Source organism: Pinus tabuliformis, chromosome 1_2 (assembly GCF_031772625.1).
Source record: "Pinus tabuliformis cultivar Carrire ecotype Pingquan chromosome 1_2, CPIR1, whole genome shotgun sequence".
Lineage (NCBI taxonomy): Eukaryota > Viridiplantae > Streptophyta > Pinopsida > Pinales > Pinaceae > Pinus > Pinus tabuliformis.
In genome coordinates, this window is record NC_142298.1 from 1,058,864,148 (window position 1) to 1,058,875,368 (window position 11,221).

Genomic DNA, 11,221 nt, shown 5'->3' on the forward strand with positions numbered 1-11,221 from the left:
TAAAAAAAATTCCGAAGTGTACAAAGGTCTATATAGAAACGTAAACCCTTCACTTTGATCAGATCGATTTTTTACACATTGTTCATACTATAGTAAGATCTTTAATTCTGAAAACACTCAGCCATACACGGAAGATAATTTCTGCTCTGTTATATGGAGTTCACAACATTAAATCCAGTTGAAATACAAAAGAAAATACATATTCATTCAAATTAACATTAAATCCCGTTGAAATACAAAAGAAAATACATATTCACTCAAATTAGTTAAAAGACACAAACAAACTTCTTAACGGATTTCAATGAAGAAATATAGAAGAAATGATCCCACTACCTCGTCTCTAAAACCAGGCGATAATTTCATTACATCTTTCTCAAGTAAATGCCTCGCTCTTGCAGGATGGAGGCTTCTTTCTCCAAGTAAATCCTTGGCTCTTGCTGGATAGAGGCTTCTTTCTCCAAGTAAATCCCTGGCTCTTGCTGGACGGAGGCGCAGGTCAGTCCATCGGTTGCAACAAACATCCTCTCGATTTGGCTTAAAGGCATGGACAAAGTTTCCACTGGAGGATATCGAGCAGGCGTTGTAGCAGGTACCAAGTTTCCACTAGACTGGTACTCCGATAAAGAGAATGGAGTACACGCATATTAGCAAGTGGTTACAACTAAACATTGGACGGTTGAACATACGGTTAAGAGGCATAAACTAAGGAGTCAGTTCGGTCTGGATCCAACGGTGTAAAATGTTTTAATCGTCTAACAATCAATTATAGGGTGCAGATTGTGCCAGCATAACAGCCAGGGGAGTTCTTTCCAGAGGGAAACGCCTTACGGCATAATTAACAGAGTCAGTCAAGAAAATGCTATGCTTACCTCCGAGGGATGAATCTGATATTTGCAAGGGTTACGGCGTTGCTCAATCCCTTTTTCCTTGCCCTTAGATGTGTTTCTCTGGCTTTCTGTGCAACGAGGGATCTATATATGTTGCCGCTTCAGCATGGATGCAGAGGGTCTAATTTAAAAAACCAAAAAACTGCCTCAGGATGGATTCAGAGGATTTAATTAAAAAAACCCAAGAAACATGGATTCAGAGGATTTAATTTAAAATACCCAAGAAACCGCCTCACCATCGATGTAGAGGATCTGATACTCTGGCACAGCGCGGCACTCTGGCTTGCAGTCAACTTTTTTAAATTTGTGAACAGTTGAGTAATATCTATTCTAGATTTTGCTTCATTAATCGTAATTAGAAACAAATAAAGCTGCATGGTTGATCTGATCTGCATGCATCACAAGTTTTAATTACATTTCATTCCCCTGCTTGGCATGCCTTAGAAGACTGGGAACTAATTGAATCATCTAACTATGCATTTTTGGCTTTTCAATTTCACAGAATCTAACTATACTTTCGGTCTTCTAAGAGTGCTTATTGATCTTTTTATAGGAGTGCTTATTGCTAGCTACCACGCAAACGCAAACGAAATTCATCTTCATCTCTTTCATTCTCTTTTAAAACAGAAATGGAAATCAATAATAATTGGCGAAAAGTCATAATGTAGAAATGGCTACATATGGTCAGATTTATATTTATATCGAGGGCTGCTGTTCTCACCTGTTATATGCCTCTCCGTCAAAACCTTCCTTCTATTTCTGCAACTCAAGACAGAGCATTCCTCCATTTTTCAATGGTGTCGGAGTCGTATCGTTCTTGACCATCAAATGTTTTCTTCCCTTCCCTTGGAGCTTGGAGGGTTGTCCATCGAAATTTAGATGCTATGATGCATTGAACCAATTTAGATGGTATTTCGCCCATCTTCCCCTTTGAATCGCCGGATCAGAATCGACCTCCGCAACGCTAAATGTTGTTTCATATAGAGCATGTCGCCTCACCCAACTCTCATGGAGCTCTTTTTTAATGGACAATAAAAGTCAATCCTCAGTAGATGGGATCTAACTTCAATCAGAAATTTATTTATGAACACAGCGAAACCAAGAAACCGCAGGCTCTTTCCTCCAGAAAAACGCTCCCACTGGCCGTTATTCGACGATGGCCACCGCCCGGATCCAACCCTGATATTGGCAAGTAGGGATCTATATCACAAGTAGGGATGCAGAGGATCTGATTTTAAAAACCCAGAAACCACAGGCTCTGCGGAATTTCTGCTCCAAAAAAATGCTCCCAGTGGACATTCTTCAACGATGGTCACCGTCCAGATCCAACCGTGATATTGGCAGCCCTGTTTCTCTCGATATCTGTGCAAGAAGGGATCTGTGCAATTAGGGATCTATACTTCCGCTTCACCAAGGATTTAATTTAAAAAACCAAACAACACTGAACATCAATTTACAGCAAAGCAATCGAATCGAGCTATGCGAAAGAAATTTGTTTCTAAAATCAAATCGAATCCTCTCTCATTCAGCTAATCTTCCATAATCAGAGTGATCCATACAAAGAGTGATGCCTTATTGTTTACCTGTGATCGAGTCAGATGCCTCATTTAACTGTGATCCCTGGGCAGAGTTGTCTTGATTCAATAATTGATGCGCTACCTGCCTTCGCCTCCACCTCTCAGGGAACACAAACACGCGTCTACCTCTGCCTCTGCCTCCACCTCTCAGAGAATACACCAAACAGACAGACACACACATACAGTCACACACCAAACAGATGACAGACCAAACCACATTCATACGGAAACACAACATATGGAGCTCCAAACATACAGACCACACAACGAAACCCTGAGAGGAGGAGGAGGAGACGCACTGCAATGCCAATGCCAATATGAATCGAAAAATTGAATCGACTTAAACCGATCAAGATCCTCGATCCTTGATGATGATTAATTCTATCACATACTGCAAATTCTGTTAAGAACGGAGGGCTCGGATTGCAGCGCTGGTTATCTCTTACATTTTCATGCCAATTCTGTTTGCAAGGGAGGGCTCAGATTGCAAAATGCGGAAATATGCTCCAGTGTTTTTAACCGCTACACAACAAAAGCTAAAGCTTAAGCTAGACTACAAAAGCTAAACCTAAGATCTACAATGTAATCCCTTATTCTGCATTTGCTAGAAGATCTATTTGTGCATTTCGAAATTTCGAAATTTAGAGGGCTGTTGTTCTCACCTGTGCAGAATGGAGGAAGAGCGAGCCCAATAGAACGAACTCATACACATCTAAACACACAGATGCATACGCGTTAAGGCCTTTAAGAATGTCTTGAACCCATACAAGCAATTGTATTGGCTGTATGAACTCTGTAATGGCTGTATGAGCTATTGTAATGGCTTTGTTATAACGGCAAGCTTTTGCGCTTTCTTTATTTTGTGTCCTTGCTTTTTCTGAGAATTTTTGCTTTATTTTAACAGAAATGGAGAAATCGGAGGTGCGAAGAGTTTGGTGTTAAACATTGCAGAAATGAAGAAATCGGAGGGGCGAAGTGATGGTCAGTAAAACGGAGAAACCGTAACAGGGTAGAAATCAGAGGGGCAAAGTGATGGTCAGTAAAACGAAGAAACTGTAACAGGGTAGGTGGTTACCTGGTTACCGTAACCGCCGATGGAATCATCCAACGGTAGACAGTTTTTTAATCGTCTAACAAATGATCGGAGGGTGCAGGAGGATGCACGTGGCACTGGAGGAAGTTCTTTTCATAGGGAAACGCCTTACGGCGTAAAAATCAGAAATGAACCGTCGGAGGGGTTCAAAGGTTGAGAGTCAAAAAAGCATTAAGACAATGTAATAAGTGAATCTCTCTGAAATTGAAGAATGCAAACTAGTTTAATTCCAGTTTTGGGGTAGTTGCACAATGTTTCGCTTACTATGTGTAATTATTTATTTGTGTTTTTCTTCCACTAGCATGTGTGTAATGAAGACACGACATATTTTAAGTTATGAAGGTGAATTTATATTAAATGGTACTCATATTTCTTATTTAAAGAGTCTTAATGTGCTCTCCAGTATATTGGAAATTCCCTATGTCTTGGGCTTTTTCCATCATTCTTTGTACAGGGTCAACGCTCAGATTCTTAATTGTCTAAGTTAGTAAACATTGTCCATCTTCATCTTTCGTCTACCCACCTTTAAATAAAGTTCGTGAAACCAGGCTTGGAATTCGAAATTCCCTCTGCCCGTCAAATGAAAATTTCATGACATTTTTACATTTTACATGCCCTTCATTTTACGTTTTACGCCAATAAACCACCTTTCATACTAATAAACTAAACTAGTAGCATTGGATCTTCCCGCATTTAACTCTTCTATGTAATAATCAATAAATAATTCTATGTTTGTTCATAAAGCTTCAAAGTAGAATCATATAGTTTTCACATAGATGCTAGTGAGCAGTGTACAACATCTGGATTGTTAGCATGGTCATCCAAGCCTCCAATGTGAATATAATACTAATCATCTTACATTGTATGATGTTGAAAATATAGTGAAATTATGGTAATTTACTAAAAGTAATAGCTACTAGAATTTATTCATGCTTAACACAACTTTCTTTAAACCAAATTACCAAAGTTGTGCTTATAATTGCAAAATTTCAGACTTCACATAGATATATCTATCTCTAACAAAAACAAATCGCTGAAATATCAACAGGCGATCCCCAATCTACAACAGATCCCCAATTTGGACAATCTTCAAGCAGCAGAAAACTTGAAAACAAATATGGACAGTGTGGACTTTTAGTTAACCATTCAACTATAAATTTTCACCATTAAAGCAAGAGGATTGAAAAATTACAAATAGTTCTCATAAATTTATCTTTGGGTTGACAATTGGATTATCCCAAATGATGCTAGAACATTAATTTAGGATTTTTTTTTACACAGATCAAGACTAAAGTTCAAGTCATAAATTCTTCTCATGTGTGTACAAACTAAATTGAAGCGATTTTCCTCATAAACTCCGAAACAACGAAGGGAAAATTATAATCACTAACGTTTTTCATTCTTCTAAAAAGGCTTAGAGAATTCTAATCAGAGACTTTTTCATTCTGCTAAAAAGGCTCAGAAAATTCAAATCACCCACATTTTTCATTCTGCAATATTTTATGTAATCACGCACATTTTTCATTCTTCTGTAATATTTTATGTAGTTTTACCATTAACAACACATCTGCAACAATGTATAGAGGAAAAAATGTTCAAACATTTGTCAACCTAGAAACATTATTTTTAACATATTCTGGTCTATAAGTATATTATATATGAAATTTTTCAATCTTCCTTCACTAAACTCTAATCCTAGTTTTATTACAATTTCCAGATCCAAAAAAATAGGATCAGTTTGACTAAAATTAAAAAGAAATATTTGTTTTTCATTTTTTTAACTTAAGTAAATAAAAATAAAAATACAACTAACACTAGTTAGTTTCCAAACTAGTTTTATTATAATTTCCAAATTCAAAAAAATAAGACGTCTCACTAAAAATAGAGTTTTCATTTTTTTTAACTTAATTAAATAAAAATAAAAATAAAAATACAACACAATAGTTAGTTTTCAATCAATCATGTGGATTTTAGCATAAGTCATTTATTGTTGTGCACTTCACTACCATACTCAAACAAATCTAGCATTATAGAAGTCAACAAACAAAATAAAGAAATTTAACGATACCATGCATCATTGTACGTGCTAAAAATAGTGGAATTGCAGTCTATTATCTTTATAGTCCAAATTCTTAGTGAGACTATTTAAACAATGAAAACCATGCAAATGTAGTATAAATAAAACATTTAGTGGAATTTTTCCAAACTATAGTGTATTTCATTGAAATTCAAACTTGTTAGAGAAAATACAATTTTTTTTTTTTAATAATAGATCGTAATTATACTTCATTTAAAGTCAATCTTTCTAGAGAAACTATAAAAAACTTTTCAATAGGGATATCTTAACATAACCTAGAAGAAATTTCAAAGCTCAAGAATCCTTCTTGACTTTGTATCCGTCCATACCTCATATACTGCATGCCAATCAACATTAGATGATTCAGGTCCATTCAAAGATATTCTCATTAAAGCATCTAGTGTATCCAACCCTAGCCTTGATTTTCTGATGTCCTTGATGATGTTTTGCTTAGAAAATCCCCTTTCACAATCTATTGTACTTGCAGGAATAGTGAGCACGGCTTGCCATAATTTCATCATATTAGGATAAGTTTTGTGCCATTGTTTTGTGTTACAAAAGACTTTCCATGCTTCTTTCATAGAAAAACCCTCACAAGCCAGATTTAATGAATCAACAAAAGGGTGCAACTCTCTTTTACAAGCTTTAACATCAAATAAAGCTACAAATCCAACATCACTTGATATGGTATGTTGCAAATGTTGAAAAAGCTTTAAAAGCCAACGTTCTAAATTTTTCTCACGATTACGATGCTCTTCTGGATAATAGCAAGGGCTGAACAATTTTGTTGCATTAAAAATATGAAGGTCTAGAAATATTTCATTTAAAGAGTCTATGAGAGTCTCTATATAACCTTTTGTGAGTTGCTGACAACTCTCTTGTGTACCTTCAATACAAGGTTTCATAGATTGTTTCCTTGCTTCATTGCATTCAATATCCATGGTTGAGATAGAGATGTATCGTAATTCATGTCTATCTACCAATGTCCCTTCATATTCAATATAAATGTATCCATTTTGAGAATCACTTAAAAATTTTGAAAGATAAATTGTGTCTTTTGGAGATGTCTCTTTTCTCGAAAACCATCTAGATAATGTGCTTATAGTTACTTCAGGAGCCAACCCAACAGTTGTAATGTCTACATTTTCTTCTTGAAAAGTCATATTCAACTTGTTCAATTCCCCTATAACATCAGCAAGCATATGTAAACAATATTGGATAGAATATATCCGTGCCTTATCATACCATAATGAAGTTTTTTTTTTCATTTTTTTCATTTTTCCACAAAGTTAAAATTGCTTCTTCACAAGCCTTAGAATAACTTCCCCTGTGGATAATCATGGCACTGAATGTATTTGTATAACATCAAGAACATCAATTTGCATGACTCTAAGCAAATCATTAAGTTCATTATTTCTTTTTGGGGAGTTTTGAACCCATGAATACACTTTGTTTGCAATTTTTTCAACATATAATAACTCAGGTATTTTCTTAGAAGCATTTGCTACTGCTAAAGACTCACGATGAGCCACACAATGAACTGTAATAAGGTTTGGATTGTTCTTTTTCAAAAATGAAACAAGACCATTTTCATGTCCAATCATTGCTGAAGCTCCATCTGTAGAAACAACTATCAAATCTTTATATTGAAGGCCTCTAACATTTATTAATTGATTGACACTATCATATATTGTTTTCCCTTTTCCATCCACTACATCATTGAGCTTCATAAACTGTGAGATAGGTGGCCCAAGACCCTTTGAGTATAAATATGTTGCATAAACAACAAGGTGTTGCTCTAAAGTTTGATCAGTTCTTTCATCAACCATTAATCAGAAGAAAGGGCTTTCCATCATATTTTTTATCTGAATCTATTCAAGATATTTTGATATCCAATATATAAAATCATCTGCAAACTTACGATTTGTGTATGAAGAGTACTCTTGAGACTTTGGCATATATGGAGTTTTTGCATCCATTAGAAATTTGCAAAGTTTCTCATACTTTGAAAGAGATAACTCTTCTTGACAAATGAAATATGCTACTTTCATTGTATAAATCACTATTTCCTTATTGGCATATTCAAGCTGTCTAATATGATCGGGAATTGGTTTCATATTTCCCTCCAGAGAATTTATCCATCTTGCCTTCGCATCTTTATGCACAAATGATTTTTCATGAGTAACAACAGCATCATGTTGTAATGTTGTACAACCATTAACTAAACCCCATGGTCCATTCATCTTATACTTCTCACAATAACTACATTTCATAGCTATTTTATCATCAAACCTCACATAATTTAACCAAAGAAACTTATCTAACCATTCTATAGGAAAGTGTCTGTTTGCACTTTCATTTTTGAATTATTAGCAACTTCTTCAACTTCATTTGTTTCTTCATCTAAATCACGGTCATAAGAACTTCCAAAAATTTCATGTAGTTGTTGTTCCACATCAGCATTACGGGTTTCTTCACATGTTTCTAAATTGTTTTGAGTCTTGGAAGTTTTCCCTTTTGTCCATCCATACATTTCCCCAATTGTAGCTTGTAGTTTTCTCTTTTGAGACATTTGTAGATTTGTAATCACCTATATAAAAGATATATATGAAAATTAAAGTTCATTAAATCATACAAATTGGCTGAGTTAATACTTTCTAATAATGCATATTTATTTATTACCTAAAAAAGCATGAACATTGCTAAACCCATTTCCCAAAAAAATATTTGTTAAAAAAAAAATATTAAATGTTAAGAAACAAGGTATTAACAATTGCATTTAGAACAAAAGAAATTGTTAAATAAAATTTAACTATTATATATAACTCAATTCAACAACCTCAGCGGCCTTCACATGCAAAACCATAATCACTTAAAGTTATACCATCACATCTAATTATAAAATAAATTTATATTCATTTCAAACTATTTAAAACCGGACATGAAATGACACGCTCGCAGTTCTAAATTTTATTAATACAATTTTATGAGTTAATAAATAAATTAGTATTCATGGCCAACGTTTTCAAAATCTTAAAGTACATAAACAATAAGCTTTAGGATAGAAATTTTTCAGCTCCCTTATAAGATCACGGTTTTAAATTTTATTATTATAATTTTATGAGTTAATAAATAAATTAATATTCTTGCAGAATGTTTTCAGAATCTTAAAATCACAGAAACCATAATTTCATATTACATTATAAGATGACGAATGATAATGAATGGTTTCAATTTTGAAGTCATGTCCCTGTAAATATAGAAAGGATAAGATTTCAAATAGAAATTTCAGATCACATTATAAGATGATGAATGATAATGAATGGTTTCAATTTTGAAGTCACCCACCTGTAAATTTCAATTATGATAAAGTTAGGATGTATGAATGGTTTAAAATTCAATTTAATTTTTTATTTTTGATTTCTATATTTTTAATTTCCAAAAAATATTATTCATAATTTGAAGTTTGAGTTCAAAATTTTGTATTATTTTTTGGTTTTTTTATAGAAATTCTTATATGCATTTGAAAAAAAAAATCCAACAAGTAAATCATGATTTCTTAAAAAATAAAAATTTTAAATTTTTTTTAGTGAAGTTTGAATTAAGAAATCTGTATTATTTCTTGGTTTTTTTTATAGGAATTCCTGTATGCATTTGAAAAAAAAAAAAATCCAAAAGCCAAACCATGATTTCTTAAAATTATCACCATGAAATTTGTGACCTGTCAATAGCATGTAATTTCAAAGTATACAGAAATTGCCAAACATGATGGTTCGTAGTGATTTTTTAAATATATTTTTAAATACATAAATAGATTTAATGTCTAGTGATATTTGAAATAGAATTAAATTGGTTATATTTTAGTTAAATTAGTTAAATTGTTTAAATTGGTTAAAAACCTCTTATCTACTCCAATTTTGAAAATTCAAAATCCTCAATTTTGGATTCCAGAAAACTACCAAATAGCATTAAACATTTTATCCACTCCAATTTTGAAAATTTAAAATCCTCAACTTTGGTTTCTAGAAAACTACCAAATAGCATTAAATACTGTTATACAAATTTTAGATACTGAAAATTTTACTCTTCAGTTAATTACTTAAAATTTATTTGGATGAGTGTTGGATAGATTACTAGGCCGTGGACAGCTTCCTTAGTTATGATGTTCCTTATTTAACAAGGTTCCCAACCTTAAAATTTTCATAAAACAATTTTCAAAACATCATGCACAAAATTGGGGAGAAAACGACGACAATGTTGATTCATAAATAACAACAAGAACAGACTTTAGATACCCAAAATTCTAAGCTACAACAAGAATAGACTTTAGATACCCAAAATTTTAAGCTACAACAAGAACAGACTTTAGGTACCCAAAATTTTAAGCTACATTTAGTTAATTACTTAAACTTTAGATACTGAAATTTCTAAGCATGCTACATTTAGTTAATTACTTAAACTTTAGATACAGAAAATTCTAAGCACGCTACATTTAGTTAATTACTTAAACTTTATTTGGATGGGTATTGGATATATTACTAAGTCTTGGGGAGGCTCCTTAGTTATGAAGTTCCTTATTTAACAAGGTTGCCAACCTTAAAATATTCTTAAAACAATTGCGAGAACATCATGCAAAAAATTGGAGAGAAATCAAAGAAAATGTTTTTGAAATTTTGATTCATAAATAAATCTAATACCTTAAAAACCTTTTATCTATTCCAATTTTGAAAATTCAATATCTTCAACTTCTCATTCCACAAAACTGCCAAATAACATGAAACCTCCTATCCACCGCAATTTTGAAAATTCAAAATCTTCAACTTCCGAAAATTACCAAATAACATAAAACCATAAAACACTTCCGAAAATTACCAAATAACATAAAACCATAAAACACATAATAGATTAGAATACAAATAATTTAATACACACTTTTTTTCTTGAATTTGAGGGTTTATTGGGCTACCAACCTGAGTTTGAGCTGCTCCCCAAGAAGGTTGGAAGAAATCAAGCCTTAATTTACTTCAAAATTTCTTTAGGGGTTCCCTAAGCTGGTTGGAAGAAATCAGGTCTTAATTTACTTCAAAAGTTCCTGAAGGGATGTACACCATATCAAAATTTACATATAACTTGTAAATATTTTTCAGGTTTTACAATGACTAACTACATAAGTAAATAAAACAACACACCTTAATTTACTTCAAAATTTCCTAGGGACTCTATACTATATCAAATTTGACATAACTTATAAGTTTTTTTTAGGTTTTACAATAAATAAAGAGTACATACCTCATAGGTTGATACCACCAGTCTAGCAGTTTTGAATGAGAAAGCATGTCATATTCAGAGGCTAATAAATTCAACACTGCAGTAGGGTAAAAACAAATTCAAAAGCAACCACACCTTAATTTACTTCGGGTAAAAACTAATTCAAAAGCAATCACGCCTTAATTTACTTAAAATTTCCTGAGGGGTTGTATACCATATCAAATTTTACATAACTTGTAAGTATTTTTCATGTTTTACAATAAACTAATGACATAAGTATCAAAAGCAACCACACCTTAATTTACTTCGGTAAAAACGA

The 11,221-nt window shown here is 32.9% G+C and overlaps 1 long non-coding RNA gene across 1 annotated transcript; it reads right to left on the reverse strand.

Annotated features, from left to right (window-relative positions):
- On the reverse strand, positions 1 to 3,488 carry LOC149209784 (uncharacterized). The gene is made up of 5 exons (XR_016252903.1): positions 3,127 to 3,488; positions 2,471 to 2,986; positions 1,609 to 2,249; positions 1,124 to 1,276; positions 1 to 1,008 (listed from the first exon to the last, which is right to left on the reverse strand). It is a non-coding gene; the product is annotated as an uncharacterized LOC149209784 (long non-coding RNA).
- Positions 3,489 to 11,221: the final 7,733 nt, after the last annotated feature.